We start from the raw sequence: 18,095 nt of genomic DNA on the forward strand, positions 1-18,095 counted from the left end.
TAATAATCATGACATCTGGCCTGTAATGACTAGGAGAGACGAAAATACTAACACCTTATCACCTGCTTTAAAAACTCTGTTCCTGGCAGTTCAGAAACTAGTTTAGGTAGGACTTTCATATTTTGTATAGGCAAGATGGCAAGACATTGGTAACATACTTTAATGGTGTTTGATCTTTTGACCTTGGAGGCTGTCCTACTTTCAGAGAAACCTAACATATCTAATATCTCCTGAACTATTTAAGATAGCTTTTATATTTTGTATATAGATTCTTTACGGCAAGATACTAGTATCATTGTACTTTCGTGTTGACATTGAACAACGGTAAGGCCAAGGTGACTCGGTTGAGCGATGTGGCCCATGGGGCCCCTTGTTATTACATTAATTTGACTTTCGTTACTATGTAAATTTTCTGTTGTCCTATTCGGGTGATCCCGAAAATTTGAGAATTCCATATTGTTCGTGTCGTTCGTCATTTTGATGCTCTATATATCCTTATTTATTTCACCTCGTATATATGGTCAGATCCGACACGGGGGACGGTAGGTGTGGTTAGGTCATCTTATCGCAAGTTAGACACATTGAATCGTGTTAATGCAATTACCTCAATAAAAGACCATGATTGTCCATTCAGTACTGTTGTTACTTTTTGTCCCTCCTTCCTACAACCTGCTAGTGATCACGGACACGGTCAATGGACAAGTGCGTGGTCATCGTGTCAGCACCCACTCTGATGGATATCTGGATATGTACCTGGGTATTCCGTTCGCTGAGGCTCCTGTGGGGAAACTGCGATTTGCTCCACCACGGGAGAAAGCCAGTTGGAGGTCACATATTTTAAATGCCACTGCTTTCGCTCCCGCTTGTCCGCAACCTTTGGTGTTTTTTTTTGCAACAGTAAGTCATTTAATTACTATATCACAATATTGCTCCGGTGTGTACCAGTTTTTTTTTTTAAATCTACAGATTGAAGAAGACAATGAAATATGTCGTAAAGCCTGGTTTACTTTTGTCATGGCCATCGCAAGAAGCTTATATACACATGGAAAAAAATTATTGCATCACCAAGGTTACGTCATATAATTTTTAAAAACAAAACAATGCTTTTGAATTCAGTAAAAAACAAGATGTGTATGTGAAACACAAATGCCCCCGATAATGGCCAATTCCGAAGATGAACAAGGTCACAAGGACAAATATCTTGGTACCAGTAGAAAGATCTTGTCACAAGAAATGCTCATGTACAATATGAAAACTCTAATATTTACCATTTAGAAGTTATGACCAATGAGTATTCCTTGTGAAATATCAAAGCTCTATCACTTACTGTTCAAAAGTTATTAGCTAGGTAAAAGTTTTCAGAAAGTAGGTTAAACTCCAAGGTCAAGGTCACGGGGTCAAAAATGTTGGTACCCACGAAAAGGTCTTGTAACAAGGATGTGAAATATCAAAGCTCTATCACTTACTGTTCAAAAGTTATTAGCAAGGTTAAAGTTTCAGACAGAATTACAGAATGACAGACAGGACAAAAACAATATGCCCCCCCCCCCCCCCCGATCTTCGATCTCGGGGGCATAAAAATTAAGTATGTACCTTTATTTACAACATACTTACCGATGTATATTCTGTTGGCCGAGAATCGTCCATGCGACTTTTGAACTCACTTCGAAAATAATTTAGAGTTTTGTACTGGGGGCCACCGTTGCGGAGTGGTTAGAGCATCCCGCTTAAAATCACACGGCCTCTCACCTCTAGTCGGCGCGGGTTAGAATCCCGTTCGCGCCGGTTAGTGAGGAAGTTTCCCAGTTTACTTTCGGAAGGTCGGTGGTCTCTTCCCAGGTACATTGTATCTGGGTTCTCTCTTCCACCAATAAAAACTGGGCGCAACCAGATAACTGAAAAATTGTTGAGTGTGGCGGAAAACAGCAATAAATCAATCAATCAGTCAAAGGATACTAACTTTCACCTTCGTTCATGGAATTTGTGTGTTATATTGCAGTAAAGTTATATGTGTCAAATGTCAGTTTATGTGAAAATTGTGTAAGGATTTTGTTTTGTGTTACAGTTTTCACCCTCGCTAGAGGAAGGATACTATTAAAGTGATTTACATCAAAAGCCTGAGCTAGAGTTCTATTTTAATTAGTACAGTGAAAATCCAGTAACAAGACGTCACATTACAATAAATCAACCTCATTTTACTTTATTTCATTCATGATAGCCATTTGAACCTACATAGGCATAGTTATTTATGGTGAATATTCCTCACAATATCACGTCTTCTTAAAACGAATGACAAAGAATACATTAACTGATTGAGTTTTTACATTTTTAGAGATAAAAAAAATATTGCCAAGCATGAAACTGTTCATTCACCTTATAGTATGAAATGTTAGTTATCAAACCTAGGCTATGAGAAGAAAGCTGGTGGCCATGTGTGTATTTATACTATACGGCTACCGTGTTATTTCTCGCACGGCCTCTCGGCGAGAGGTCAGGCGGTACGGTGGCTGCGCGGAGATTGTTCGAGAACCGTGTAATTATACAACAATCTCCGTGTGATCTCCATAAGTTCCCTACGGAAATCGTTCAGAGTCCGCTTGGCGTCCAGAAGCTGTACGATTATTTTTCTTAGCCCAGTGTACTCCAAAAATGTCCGATCCGCATCTTCTCCGCAAAATATGGGCTTAACGATGTTTAAAAATTTGTTTTCAACTTTCAACTAAACAAAATCATATAAGATAAAGAGCTCGTGATTACTTACGAAAATCCTAGAGCCCCTGCCTGCTAGTGCGCGGAGGTCACATGGAAATGTCGCATCCGGTCAGGTTACGGACCCCGTAGGAATATCGCAGACCAAACGTAAATTGAGCTCTACGTTTATTACGTGTTGGAAGCACTGACAATATGATTAAAATTAAAGATCGATGCTCCTGAAACACCAGGGAGGTGTCGGGTCATAAATCATCAAGTAAATGCGGTACTAATTCCGGTGAATGCGATACTCGGTTCATGCGGTCCTGTTTCTAGTAAATGTGGTACTGTTGTCGTAATTTAAATCATTACTAATATTCTGAATTTGCTGTAAAACTCATACTTGTGAAATTGAAAAGTTGATTATAATTTATTCTCTTTAGTTATATATTTAATTTTACAAGATGGATATCGGTTTATCTACTTTTGCTTTAGACGGAGTTATAAGTATAATTCTAAGAGTACAGTAAAACCTCATTAATCGGATATGCTTTGACAGATCGTATTAGACAAGATGTCGGATTGTATAGGATGAAGAATCTAATGAAGAATCTAAAAAAAATTACAATTGAAAATGTAGGTTAAAGTATAGAGTGAAACGGATTTACACAGGCTCTTGATTAAACAGGTTACTAATTATATTTCATTTTCTTCCCAATCTAATTAAAATAAGATGTTGGATCCGCTCGCATACTCGCTACACAAACATCTAAAAACATCCCATAGAGGGTCACGTCAGAGGTCGAATTCGGTATCACTCTAGACTTATCGGCTTCAACAAACATTCAATGATTTTGCCAGCGGTGATTTCATTGGTCAATTGAATTTGACCTCTGACGTGACCCTCTACGTAATGTTGTTAGATGTTTGTGTAGCGAGTATGCAAGCGGATCTAACATCTAATTTCAATTAGATTGTTTTCTTCCAGATACAGCTTTGGGAAATCCTACTCTAATGTTGACGAAGACTGTCTTTATCTTAATGTATTTTCTCCAAAGGTAAAGCGATTTCTTTAAGCACACAAAAAATACAAATGTTTAAAGAGAATGTACAGCTGCATACATTTTTAGATTTGTCTGAACGATATCTAAACACATTTTCATAATCCCCACTTCGGATGAGACCTTAAAATCCGAGGTCCAGTGTTACGTTGGGCGTTGGCATGGTAAAAATAAATTTTAAAAATCCTACAACCGTCAGCGTCATGCATAGGTCGAAATGTGTTGTACTTTACCTACAGCTGGTGACGTCTCGGTATTTTCAGAGGGGAATAGGTCCCCCTATGTTAGGCGGGTCATCACGTTCCTTTCTTGAGATATCTTGCTTGGTAGGTATAAGTTATGATTCAAATTATCTAATGTTGGTATTCGAGGGAAACTGCTTCAATTTATCCAGTCTATATACAGCAGTGTGAAATCATGAGTAAAATTCGATGGGGTTTTAAGCGAATATTTAAGCTATGAAATGTGTCTTGTGCAGGGCGAATTGTTATCGCCATTACTCTTTGCTCTTCATGTCAATGATTTTGAGATAAATTTCGTTAGTGACGATTGTCCATCTATTGAATTACAATTGATTAACATTTTGTTTTACTAATGTATGCTGACGACATGGTAATTACATCGGAGACTCCATCAGGGTTACAGAGTATGTTACATTCTCTCTATAATCATTCTAATGATTGGAATTAAAACTGACAAATGAATGTATAATAATCAATGTCTTGAAGTTGTAAATACATTTAAGTATGTAGGAATGTTGTTCAATTACAATGGCAATTTTTTTTCAAACACAAAAACATGTTGCCAAACAAGGACGTAAAGCACTTTTTGCAATATAAAGGCTGAGATAACGAACAGTTATCAATCTGATAACTCCTATAAGCAACACAAATTAGGGGGTTGGGCAAACACGGACCCCTGGATATACCAGAGGTGGGATCAGGTGCCTAGGAGGAGTAAGCATCCTCTGTCGACTGGTCACACTCCCCTTGAGCCCTATATCTTGATCAGGTAAACGGAGGTATCCGTAGTATCCGTACTCAATCAGTGTGCCAAGAACGGCCTAACAATTGGTATGAAACACATCAGACAACATTTGACCCAATGATAGGATGTATTGGCAAACTAGATCGTTATAACGACCGTAGAATTTGCGAAATGCTGACTTTAAACGAGACCCCTGCACCATCAACTTGTTTGTCAGTACCCTGCCTCGATTAAAAAATTAATCATAAGCAGAACAAGCTCTAGCGTATCGAATCAATTGAGATATATACACACTATATGCAGGTGATAATGGAATATTGCTACATGAATATGGGAAGAATTGACGATTAATAAGCTAAAATCATCCCGTTACCTCTACTAATATAAATATATATATATATATATATATATATATATATATATATATATATATATATATATATAACAAAATTTGATAAGGATCATAGATATTTTTCTGTTTAAAAAATTAATAACTGCATAACTGGCAATATTGTGTCCAAGTGAAATCAAAATCGTCTTCAACAAACTTGCACGTGCATTTCATGCAATAGGAAATGCGTTTCTCATCACAGTTTATGCTAATCTAAACAATGACCTAATGAAAAGCCTGTCCAGGTATTGGACTACATGATCAACAGTCAATGTGGGAAGTGGTTGACCAGATGAAAAGCCAATATATGCATTGGTTGAACTGATGAACAAACAATGCAGGCATAATCAACCTGATCAACAGCCAACACGTGCATTAACATAAGCAACAACCAAGCATTAGACATGGTCAACTGGCAATACAGGCATTGATTGACCTGATCAACAGTCAATGCAGACATTGTACTAGTTATTTATTCGTCCTGAAATAAGTTATAAAAGTTCGGGGGGAGGGGATTCTACATTCGAAGATGTCATATTTAAAAATCCATACACCGGAGTATAAGACCGTTCTTGGCACACTGATTTTGACTACGGATAACTCCGTTTACCTAATTAAGATATAAGGCTCACGGCGGGTGTGACCGGTCGATAGAGGATGCGTACTTCTCCTAGGCACCTGATCCCACCTCTTGTATATCCAGGGGTCCGTGTTTGCCCAACTCTTTATTTTGTATTCCTTATAGGAGTTAGGAGATTGATCACTGTTCGTTATCTTCACCTTTCATACAGTGATGTCCGTTAGTAAAGATTCCAAACAACAATATTTAGCCCATTGAAAACTAGTATTGATTTATAGAATCCTAAATTTACCTAGTAGTTTTATATCACCTTAAGTATGATTTGTCAAAGGATACGTAATGTTAAGTGCGACCTGGACAGAGAGTATGCTGAATCTTTGCAACTTCAATCAAAGAGACAAAAAGCCAAGGCCATTAGAAGTAGAACGGAAATGACTATGACCCCACCATCTAGGAGCATTCAAGAGTGGGCTATTACTGTTAATAGTTATATTTAATTTCCTCATTTCTAGCTCACCTGAGCCAAAGGCTCAAGGTCAAGGTCACAATTAATAATATTATACCGTTATAACCAGTTTTTTTGAAATTTTAATAATGCTGTTGAAGGAGAATTGCAATTTTTCGGATGTTTATATTTGATACTGTTTAAGTATGTCTAGCATCTTAAAAAGTGTGATGACCTATATATTTCATTTGATAATTTATTAATTTTAACTTTAATAAACTTTAATAAATTGAAATAAATGCATTTTCGATACTTTTATCAGAGTACATTGCAAGTATGGAGTTACCTTGATATATTTATACAGATTTGTTCTGCTTTAGTACTAGTGTATCAGTATTATTACATCAAGTTCATTTGTGTGAATATTATAATATTTAAGAATGAATAAAACTGTCAAATTGTGGCTTGTATTCTCTGTACCGTAGAAGGTCTTTGAGCATCAAGTTGGAAACTTGATATCAAATGCATGTATGCAGAAACCATTTGCATATCAGTAGCTTATGCATGCGGAAACTTGACGTAAACTTTGTGGAAACTTGACGTAAACCATATATAAACCAATATAGTTTATGTATGCGTAAACTTATGATAAACCATATATGCATGTTGATGGATTACGACTGCGGAAACTTATGATAAACCATATGTATGTCAATGGTTTATGGCTGCGTAAACTCGCGGAAACTTGAGGTTTCAGAAAGTTTCCGTTGCGGAAACCATATGGATTCGTGGACACCCTAAGTTTCCGGAGTGCGGAATCTTGCTGAAACTTGAAGTTTCCAAGCGGAAACTTGGCAGAAACCTTATGTATACCTAAGTTTCCGCAGTGTTTCAGCCTTGCGGAAACTGCATTTTTCATCATGTGGAAGGTGGATCCAAGATAATATTCGAAAGGGGGAGGGGTTGCATACTAAGTTTGTATCTTTTTCGCCCAGAAAAGTGAGAGGATTAAAGAACCACACCGGCTAAATAGGACCATATTTGCTCAAATTGTTAAACCAAATGGGGTTACAACCCCCGTAACCTCGCTAAATCCACCACTGACTAGCGACATCGTATTGCTTGGTTTCAGCCATTTGCATTTACAGGAAATTATTGATGATTTATTTTGTCCTGTTCATTACTGGAGTGATAACATTTCACTATGTTACAAATTGCGTTTTATATTGAAGTTTGTACTCAATACTAAGCTAAAACTGACTGCAATGAAACACCATTTTAATCTCCATTTGGTTCAACGGATCTATTTCGATACCCAGAATTCTATATTCGTTGTATATTATTTTAACAATAACAGCATCCCATAACTTTTCTATTAGAATGACTTGGTTTGCACCAGGTTCTATGATGTATTGAGTTTGATCGTGGTTATTTATATCTCTCTTCTCAATGGACAGAAATGTAAACAGAATACTTGGACATTTAATCTTATATTTTATTCATTTTATACTATATAAAGTAAGTTGAGGCAGTTTATACCGAGCGAAGCTCGGACGGGCCGAATGCCTGTCCGCGAAGCAAGGCTCTAACGGTAACGCTTATATAAAAGGGGAAAAAAAGAAAGAAAAAAAATCAGCAAATCAATAGAGATAATCTCAACATACTTTCACTGAAAATTTTGTGATCCATATGGGGGTCGCCATTTTGTTTTGTTCATTAGCTGCTCCTACAGTTATTCGTGTTTTAATTTTGAATGCCAAAATGCAAGACTGGCGTGTAATTTGTAATTCATACACTTAGTTTGTTAAAAATGAATGGGATGATTATTATTGTGAAAGTTTTTTGGCCACTCATCAAATAGAAAAACAGTAATACGAGTAAATAGATGAACGAGTTCATGAGTTTTTTTTATATAAAAAAACCCATACGATATATTTACGCTTACGCCGAGGCTAAATGTGACGTCACAATGCACGCTTTACGTCGCCTGGCGGTATATTCCCCGCGTTAAATGAATAGGCGGATCATGCAGCTATCCTCATATGTCCCCTTTCATATCTAGATGTTACTGGGAGTTTAGCGCAAGGGGAATTTCATAAATAAAAAATAATTTTTAAATGAATTATTGTAATTTATCGTACTTAACGAAATTATAATTATCACTTGGGACACGCTGAATGACCATTTCATGCTTCGCTCGGTCACACCGTATACATATTATTGATATGTATATATTAGTATTTATATAGATTTTTTATAATGCTTCTTCCATAAGTGATATTTCAAAGCGCCACAAATACTTTGAACAGAATGTGTTTTGAATGTAACAGAATGCAAATAATCCGAACCATTTGTTTCCCGTCATGGTGTGGGTTCACGGCGGATCGTTCCGGTATGGATCGGGCTCGGAGTACGATGGGAGACTATTAGCTTCCAGGGGAGGTGTCATCGTAGTAACTATCAACTACAGACTAGGAGCTTTAGGTAGGAACCGTCGTATTTATGTCCTGTTACTACTTACCCTACAAGTGGTTTAGGCGTTTGCTTCGCAAATAAGAGGTCTAGCTTAGTACCCGAGGCCTTCCAAAACACAAACCTCGCATTCGGAAGGCCTCGGGTACTAGGCTAATGGTATCAGTGCTGGAACTTGATTCGACCTCGCCGCTATTACCGGGCCGCCGGTTTTTGACCGGCTGAACACTTGATTGGAAGCCGATTATGCGTGCGCATCAACCGGTCCGGCCCGATGGCGCCGAATTTTTTGACAGGCGTGGGCGGGACCAAGATGGCGTCGTTTCTAGATATGCAAGTTTTGTCAGTTTCATTAACGAACAGCAGCTTCTACATAAGTGCACTATGCATATATTTTTACAAGATCTTGTAACAACATATATTTTTATTATTCATTTCATCACTTTTGTCAATGCATACACCTCGAAGACCCTACATTTATGAAATAACAAAAGAATGTGAGTTGTTTAGTTACGACTCATCCAATCTTGCAGGTCAGTTGCTAATTTTTATTTTTATTAGGGTTAAATAAATAGTTCTAGAAAAGCCACTTGCAGTTGCAAGAGAGGCTAGGGCAGACAGTAGTTTATGTATGGTTGTCCAATTATTGTGTCAAAATAACTATATGGCATGCTATCAATAGATGTCTAATTAACATAACTGACACATACGGCATTGTTGCGGCAATGAATACTTCGTCGTTATCATCGTCAAGCTCTTCTTTAGAAAATGTGTATAAAACTGTAGCGGTTATGCTGGGCGCAGCCATATTGGATTTGGAACTGGGGGTGCCGCCACACTTGATTCATTTTCAGCCCGGTCACATGACCGGCGGCCCGATTTTGCTGCGAATCAAGTTCCAGCAGTACTATCACACCGGTAATTATTTTCACTATATATTACTATAGAGGGGAAAAAATCATTAAAAATCAGTTTGTAGAATTGATGCCGAATAACGCAGTCGGACATGTTCTATGTTATCTGTCTCGTCTGTCGACACCGGAAAAACAACACCCTACGCGGCATTTTCGAAAACAAATTACCCGCAAACAATACTACCCTCAAATTCACGTGTTTTTCATATTTGTGTAAACAGCCGGATTGCACCTCAGGAAGTAGTTTCAGCTACCAACATCAAATAGTTCCTTTGTATACACTTGGTTATTTCTACAAATTACACAACATCTCCTAATCAGGGGTACAAAAATTAAGGGAAAAGAAGAAGAGGAAATGAGAAAAATCGCGCATGAAAAAAAATTCTTTTAAATATATGGAACTACATTTTGATTGGACAATTACCGGTGTGATACCCTGTAATGGAAGGTCCTGGCCAGGTTCGACTCTCGATCCCGACACCGCGCCAAACCCAAGACGCGACTGTTCCTTCACCAAGGACCCAGGTTTAGAAGTGAAAGTTACAAACATTACCTTTAAAACGGAGGTCCCGTGTCATGGTAGGAACTGGTACAAGAAAAAAACCCTCACTAACACGGCCGTCAGCGCCATGCATAGGGTAAATCATCTGAAGCTGATGACGCTTTTATATGAGTTAAAAATTCTGAAATGGGACGTAAACATCAAACAAACAAAACTTTTTAAAAAGAACATACAAACAAACAAAACCCTCACAACCACTACCGATAACAAGGTTTGAACCCGGGTCGCACAGGTGAAAAGCGATCGCGCTACCTGGTCACCCAATATGTCCAGATCATTACTATGGAGCGCCAAATTAACATAAACTCAAATAATTGAAGATATCTTGAATTATTTGAAGATATCATCAATTCATTTGATGCGCGCAAGAATTTAATTAAAGATCTCTTCAAATAATTAATGATATCGTCAATTCTGAATTATTGCGCGTATTAATTGAATTGATGATAGCATTAATCCTTCAGCTGAATTGATGCGCGCTTTAATTGAATTAATGATCTCTTCAAATGAATTAATGATATCAACAATTGAATTGATGCGCGCTACAATTCATTTGAAGAGAGCAATAATTGAGATAATACGCGCACTAAATCAATTGATGAGAGCAATAATTGAATTGATGCGCGCATTAATTCAATCGATGAGAGCAATAATTGATTTAATGCGCGCATTAATTTAATTATTGCTCTCTTCAATTGAATTAATGCGCGCATCAATTGAATTAATGAGAGCAGTAATTCATTTAATGCACGCATTAATTCAATTATTGCTCTCTTCAATTGAATTAATGATATCTTTAATTCATTTGAAGAGATCAATAATTCTTTTAGAGAGAGCAACTATATAATTAAAGATATCTTCAATTCAACATATCCACAATTGAATTAATGATCTCTTTAATTGAATTGTTGCTCTCTTTAAAAGAATTGATGCGTGCATTAATTCCTTATACAAAGGCATTGTAAATAATTAAAGATATCTTCAATTGAATTAAAGAGATCATCAAATTATTTATACCGAGCTCTAAATTAATTATTGCGAGCAATATTTCTACAAAATTGATGCTGTCATCAATTGAATTGAAGAGAGCAATAATTGAATTAATGCGCGCATCAAATCTATTATTGCTCTCGTTAATTCAATTGATGCGCGCATTAATTCAATTGATGAGAGCAATAATTGAATTGAAGTGCGCATTAATTCATTTGATGAGAGCAATAATTGATTTAATGCGCGCATTAATTCAATTAAAGAGAGCAATAATTGAATTGAAGATATCTTCAATTATTTGAGTTTATGTTAATTTGGCGCTCCATACATTACAAGCAGTGCTAAATATTGAAATATATATATCCAATTGTTTTCTTCACACATTCTGAATTGTGTACACATAGGATTTTTATCCACGGATGATTCGGTCACCAGTGGTAACCAGGGACTTCTGGACCAAGTACTGGCTCTGAAATGGGTGAACCGGAACATACGCCATTTTGGTGGGAATCCTGATCAGGTGACCCTCTTTGGTCAAAGCGCTGGAGGGGCAGCAGTTTCACTTCATATGTTTTCTCCTCTTTCAGACACAGGCACTCGACGTTTTAAATATCTATAATAAAAAAAATTGTTTTCCTGTAAACATAATATTGACAAGGTATACCACGCCGCCATCTTGGTTTTCGTTTTTACCAGCTGCATCGCTTGAAAATTTCAGCGAAAAGTTCGATATAATACAATAATTAGAACCCTACCGTTTAGAAGCAACTCTGTCAAGGTCTTACCTCTCGCATCGTCATGGTGAACTGGAAATAAAGTCCATTTATCGGCTATAATCAACCGTCAAACATCGTCTACTGCTTCTCAAATGCGAGAAATCGCTGAAAGGTGGACGTACGTTGACATAATTTTGGGATAGCCCTTTTTTCATTGGTCGATAAAATTAAAAATAGTAAATATTATAATTAGCTGTAAATATGTTCTAGTGAGCGAGGTAATAGATCTTGAACATTATTCTATTAATATATACTTCATTTATTTTTTTAAACGTTAAACATGATAACTTCACTTATTCATGCATTCGTTTCTGTTGAAAGTAAATTTCATAACGTAATAAGAAAACTTCAAAATTGAATTTACACACACACGCACGCGCGCTTACACGTGGGTATACTCTCAAACGTACACACTAACATTTATACATTCATGCAAATGTCCTGTCCTGCTTATCTGTTGTCACAGTGGGTGACAAAACGTGGGTTGGAGTCGAAGCGGGGCGGGGGGGGGGGGGGGGTCATGAACATTTCCAATGTTATTTGGTAATGTGATAGATTCACTAAATTTCCCGTGCCAGCCTGTCCCGAAACCACACAATTGTGCAGAGTTTTATTGTTTGCAGGACTGCAACTACCCTGCATTCAGTGCCCCCCCCCCTCCCCCGGCACAAGCGTCAGTGGGTACATTAGCAAGGGAATTCTCATTTGCATAATGATGTCAACTTCCGTCCCTAGATCAGGATTCATCGCATTTTGAGGAGCAGTAGACGATAGTTGATGCTTGATTATATCTGATCAATGGACATTATTTCTAGTTTTCCATAACGATGCGACAGATAGGATATTGACAGAGTTGTTGCTAGACGGTAGGGTTCTAATTATTGTATTATATCGAACTTTTCGCCGAAATTTTCAAGCGATGCAGCTGATAAAAACGAAAACCAAGATGGCGGCGTGGTATACCTTGTCAATATTATGTTTACAGGAAGACAATTTTTTTTATTATAGATATTTAAAACGTCGAGTGCCTGTGGTTTTATCGTAGTTAACGTAAATACACTAAGTCTTGTGTAAGTGTAGGCCTATAGATGGACGTTGATTCTATGCAAGTATAATCGAACTGAAGAAATTTTTGTTACAGATAAGTGTTTCTTGTTCCTTTTACCGTAAAAGTAACATACAAAGGCTATGTAAGCTTGCGATTGGTATAAATTTGGAAATCCTTTCCAAAAATGTTAGTGTAGCCTAGATACATAAAAAATAATCTCAAGCTCTTGAAAATCAATCGCCGATCGGTAAAGAAAATTGACTGAATGATTGAGTTGTCGGAAATCATCAATAAAATTGTGGGGGGAAATTGAATGAAGAGATATACCAGCTATTGAAAGTTATTATGTCATGATTTATCTTTACAAATATTGGCACCACTGGAATGAACGGCGACTTCGGCATTGCAAATCCGATAATGATATATCGGTACTTCTGAGGCATGCACGTAGAATGATCGAGGGAGGGGGAGGGAATGATCCCCATTTTAGCAACCATAACTTTCTATCATTTATATATACAAATAAAGATATATTTCCTGACACAACCACCAAGCCACCACCCCCCCCCCCTTCCGACTTTTCATGGCGGCAGAAGTGAATGGTACGAATTCAATTTATGAAGTGAATCCATAATGTGTTCTCCCTACGATTGAAGTAATCAGAATGTGGGGAAAAAAATCTTAGGCAATATATATGATACGCTACTACCCTACCCTACACCCCCCCCCCCCCCCCCCTGGCGTTGGCACGATAAAGAACCCTCACTGCTACGGCCCTGAGCGCTAAGCATAGGTCTAAATTTGCAGTACTTAACCTAAAGCTGTTGGTGTCTTAAAATGAGAAATGAGTGAAAACTCCTCGACGAGTTGTAAAAACAATCAATCATTCACCCCTCCCCTCCTGAATTTTAAAAGGTGTGAAAAAATATATATTGAGGTATAATAAGTCGTATGCCACTACTTAACCTTCATCCATGCATTTCAAATTTGAAAGATTTTGAATATTAGTCAAATGAACATGTTAGGATTTGTTTGTTTTGATATATTTATTTATTCTTGTGAAGAATTTTAGACAAAGTAGTGTGAAGGCATCTTCTCTGACTACCCCCCCCCCCCCCTCCCTTTCCCTGAAAAACGATGCTACGTGCCTGTTTTCCTCTCTTACGTAAATCCGTATTACATGCACATCCCTCTGCCAAACACCAATGGCACTGCAGGTACTTAAATTCGGTATCAAAACCAGTGAGTAAAATAAATGAACGAAATCGTCTGATTGTTAGCTAAACTGGAAGAAAGCATGCCTAGAAAAATCGCCAAATCACGTGACTTAGGTAGATTCTAAAACACAAAATACGCACGGAACGGAAGAACTCGAAAATCCCCTAATATACGTCTGATTTTTTAAAATAAAGTCCTCGTTCTCTATATAGTATTATCAATAGTTACGATTTTCTTCACGAATTTCAATATGAATTTTGCAAAAGGAGCAAACAAACTGTAAGAGACCAGTTATTAATTTAAAAAGCAAGAGTTTCACGTTAGTTTTACATTTTTATGATGTTTTGTTTGTTTGTTTGGTTGGTTGTTTGGGTTTTTTTTTTGGGGGGGGGGGGGAGGGGGGGGTAGATATTTAGACACCGTATTTCGTCCATTGATTAATCAAACGTTACAGAATGATTGTCCAAAATTTAATGTCAATCATCTGGTAAACCCTTGGCTAGCGAAGATGCTGGTAAGTCATCGAGTTAGAATGTACTAAAATACGATCGACTCTTGTAGGTTTATTTCAGGCAGTGATACCCCAGAGTGGGTGTGAGTTGGGTCCTTTCTCCATCTACAGACCTCCGCACTCCGTACGAAGCACGACAAGAAATCTGGCTCTTCTGTTACATTGTCCTGTATATTCATCCCTAGCTATGGTGGATTGTTTGCGACAAAAATCTGCAAATGATGTCGTCATCACATAGCCCAAAGTTTGTATTCAATCGCTGTAATAAACCTTTATTCTAGTCTTGTAAGGCAAGGACACCATTATACCGCATAGCGGTTTTCCCCACTGGTGTAAAATTTGGCGAATTTCTAGCTCATAAGATATTTTGATGGACAGAGTTCTAAAACATAAAGATTGATAAAGCAGTGAAGTGTTTTAAAATCACTTTGATATCCGTAAAACATTTTACTCTCATCATGCAGAAACAACTGACCTAAAAAGACACCCAGAAGTTTATTTACCTCCTAAGCTGAAGAATGCTACACTTATCCACATGCAATTATATCGCTATACTTATCTGGGCATGTACCTTTGACATAAGAACTAACTACTATACAAAGTTATCTTTCTTGCAATAATACATAAATGATAACAGACACATTTGGGTGCAAGATAAGCTATTAAAAATCTGACGGGGTGATACCAAACCGCTAAAATAAACCAAAATTGTCACCCCTCGGAAAAACCCCACTGTGTGACGTAGCTCATTGCACTTTCTCCTTTCCTGTTACACATGTAGCATCATCAAATGATAGCGGCGTTTGCTCCCAGAGTGGATGGATATTTTATACATGACGTGCCTGAAAACCTGCTTCAGAAAGGAAACTTTAACCACAACATTAGGGTAATGACTGGCTACGTTCCAAATGAATACCAACCAACTTCAATGTTAAAGGAGGATATGACGTCAGTTATTACAATTCACTGTTAGATGACTGGAGTAGTCGATTTCTTCACAGCAGTCACATCAAATCAGCAGTCACGTGTTACTATGCACCCACAGACAGGGATGACAGAGAAAACGTGCAGACATTTATGCAAGTAAATGTTAATATTACTCGGGGGCAGATCCAAAAAAAAAAAAAAAAATGAAAAAGGATGCGATCCAATTATCCACACACACACAAGAAATACACATGTAGAAGGGTGGAGAATAAAGACCACAAAATGGCAAACAATCACCTTTTTCATTCAAAATATTCAGCCAAAAAGGTGGGAGGGTGTTGCAACCCCATAACCTCCCCCTAAATATGTTACTGCATACATCCTCAACCTCAACACCATCACCATCATCACCAACACCACCACCATCCTCATCATCAACACCACCATCATAATCCTCAACAACACCACCATCCTCCTTCTCAACAACACCACCATCGTCCTCCTCAACAACAACACCATTCTCATCCTCAACAACACCACCATTCTCATCCTCAACAACACCACCATCATAATCCTGAACAACACCACCATCATAATCCTGAACAACACCACCATCCTCCTTCTCAACACCACCACCATCGTCCTCCTCAACAACAACACCATTCTCATCCTCAACAACACCACCATCCTCATCCTCAACAACACCACCATTCTCATCCTCAACAACAATACCATCCTCCTCATCAACACCACCATCCTCATCCTCAACAACACCACCATTATAATCCTCAACAACACCACCATTCTCATCCTCAACAACACCATTCTCATCCTCAACAACAACACCATCTTCCTCATCAACACCACCATCCTCATCCTCAACAACACCACCATTATAATCCTCAACAACACCACCATTCTCATCCTCAACAACACCATTCTCATCCTCAACAACACGATTCTCATCCTCGACAACACCACCATCCTCCTCAACAACACCACCATCCTCATCCTCGACAACACCATCATCATAATCCTCAACAACACCACCATCATCATCATCATCATTCTCATCCTCCTCATCATCAGCAACAACAGTAATTTAGCAATGTTTTGAATACAATTTCCAAGTTTTCATTCATTGAGTAAAAATCTTTTTATGGAATTCCAATCTTTTCTTTTTGAAGCAGAACAGCACTGCTCAGTGTTCTTCATATAGATTTCCTGTTGCTTAAATTGTAGTTGAAGTCAGATTATGGTTACATCATACCCCAAATAAAGTTAGCTTTTGGTCTCAACACACAGGGATCGAAAACATGGTTGTATGATTTCAACTACCGATCTCAAAATTACCCAGAACCCAGCTGGATGGGTAAGAATACTATACTGTACATATGAAAACAAGATATAATGGCAATATTTTTCTGTAGGACGGATAACGTACATTTTCGTTTTGTTAGGAGTTCCCCATGCGGCGGAACTGTACTACCTGTTCGGATCACTTCTATCTACATCGGAACCTTGTCCCGAAGATCCCAGTATTACGTGTCCTCAGATCTGGAAAACTTATCAACAATGGAATCAACTGGATTCAGCTATTAGTAAAACAGTTATTGACGTGTGGAGTAATTTTGCAAAGATGGGGTAAGTAAAGTTTCCAAGCAAATGAATTTTGTGCAAAAGTAGGGCCACTGCGCACAAGTTATCAATTGATATTTACTCATTTAATATCTATAACTTGCAATATAAATCCTGTTTCAGGAACAACAATGCCTCGTCAATGAGATTACCCTCTGGTGCTGTGTGGAATGTCTTTAATTCAAAGAAGCAATTCTTATTTATAGGAAACTCCCTCCAATTCCAGACCAGTCCGAGACAGCGTCAACTCCCACTATGGAACAGTTTTGATTATCTTAGTTATTACGCTAACCCTACTCACAATTCTTCAAAAATACACCGCCCTGTCCCAGTTATTGGTTAGTTAAAATTTTAGTAGAGTTCATGAAGGAAAACGAATACGCACAAATTACTGTTGTTCACATCAAGCGAATTCAACATTCGAATATTGCCACCTTTTGCCTTTCTCAACAACTAAAAAAATACACATATTTAAAAAAGATTTGTAGCAAATGTGTTTATTGTTTAAAGGACACATCGCATGTTTCCAAAGTATACAATAAATATAGAATTTCTAGACAATCAATGAGTGTCATGTTGTGTTACGTCCCATTCACTTACAACTTACACGTATGTATATTTACATTTCTAATGTTTTGCCTCTGATATCTCTACAGATTGTAATGATAACAATTTCCTCATAAACGTGCTGTACAGTATAGTTGTAAACAATACGCGTATGAATGCAGATAAATATATTAGTGTATCGGAATATCGACAGAAACACGAACGTGCCTCGTGAAGTATGCCGGCGTGAAGCGTCGCAGTTCATACCCTCATGTATTTTCAAAACTGTAATTTATTTCTTTAAAATACGCTCCCGGGCCATAGAACTTAGACGAGTT

The 18,095-nt window shown here is 37.7% G+C and overlaps 1 pseudogene; it reads left to right on the top strand.

Annotated features, from left to right (window-relative positions):
* Window positions 1–488: 488 nt before the first annotated feature.
* On the top strand, window positions 489–17,776 carry LOC125656665 (acetylcholinesterase-like; annotated as a pseudogene).
* Window positions 17,777–18,095: the final 319 nt, after the last annotated feature.

Source organism: Ostrea edulis, chromosome 1, assembly GCF_947568905.1.
Source record: "Ostrea edulis chromosome 1, xbOstEdul1.1, whole genome shotgun sequence".
Classification (NCBI taxonomy): Eukaryota; Metazoa; Mollusca; class Bivalvia; order Ostreida; family Ostreidae; genus Ostrea; species Ostrea edulis.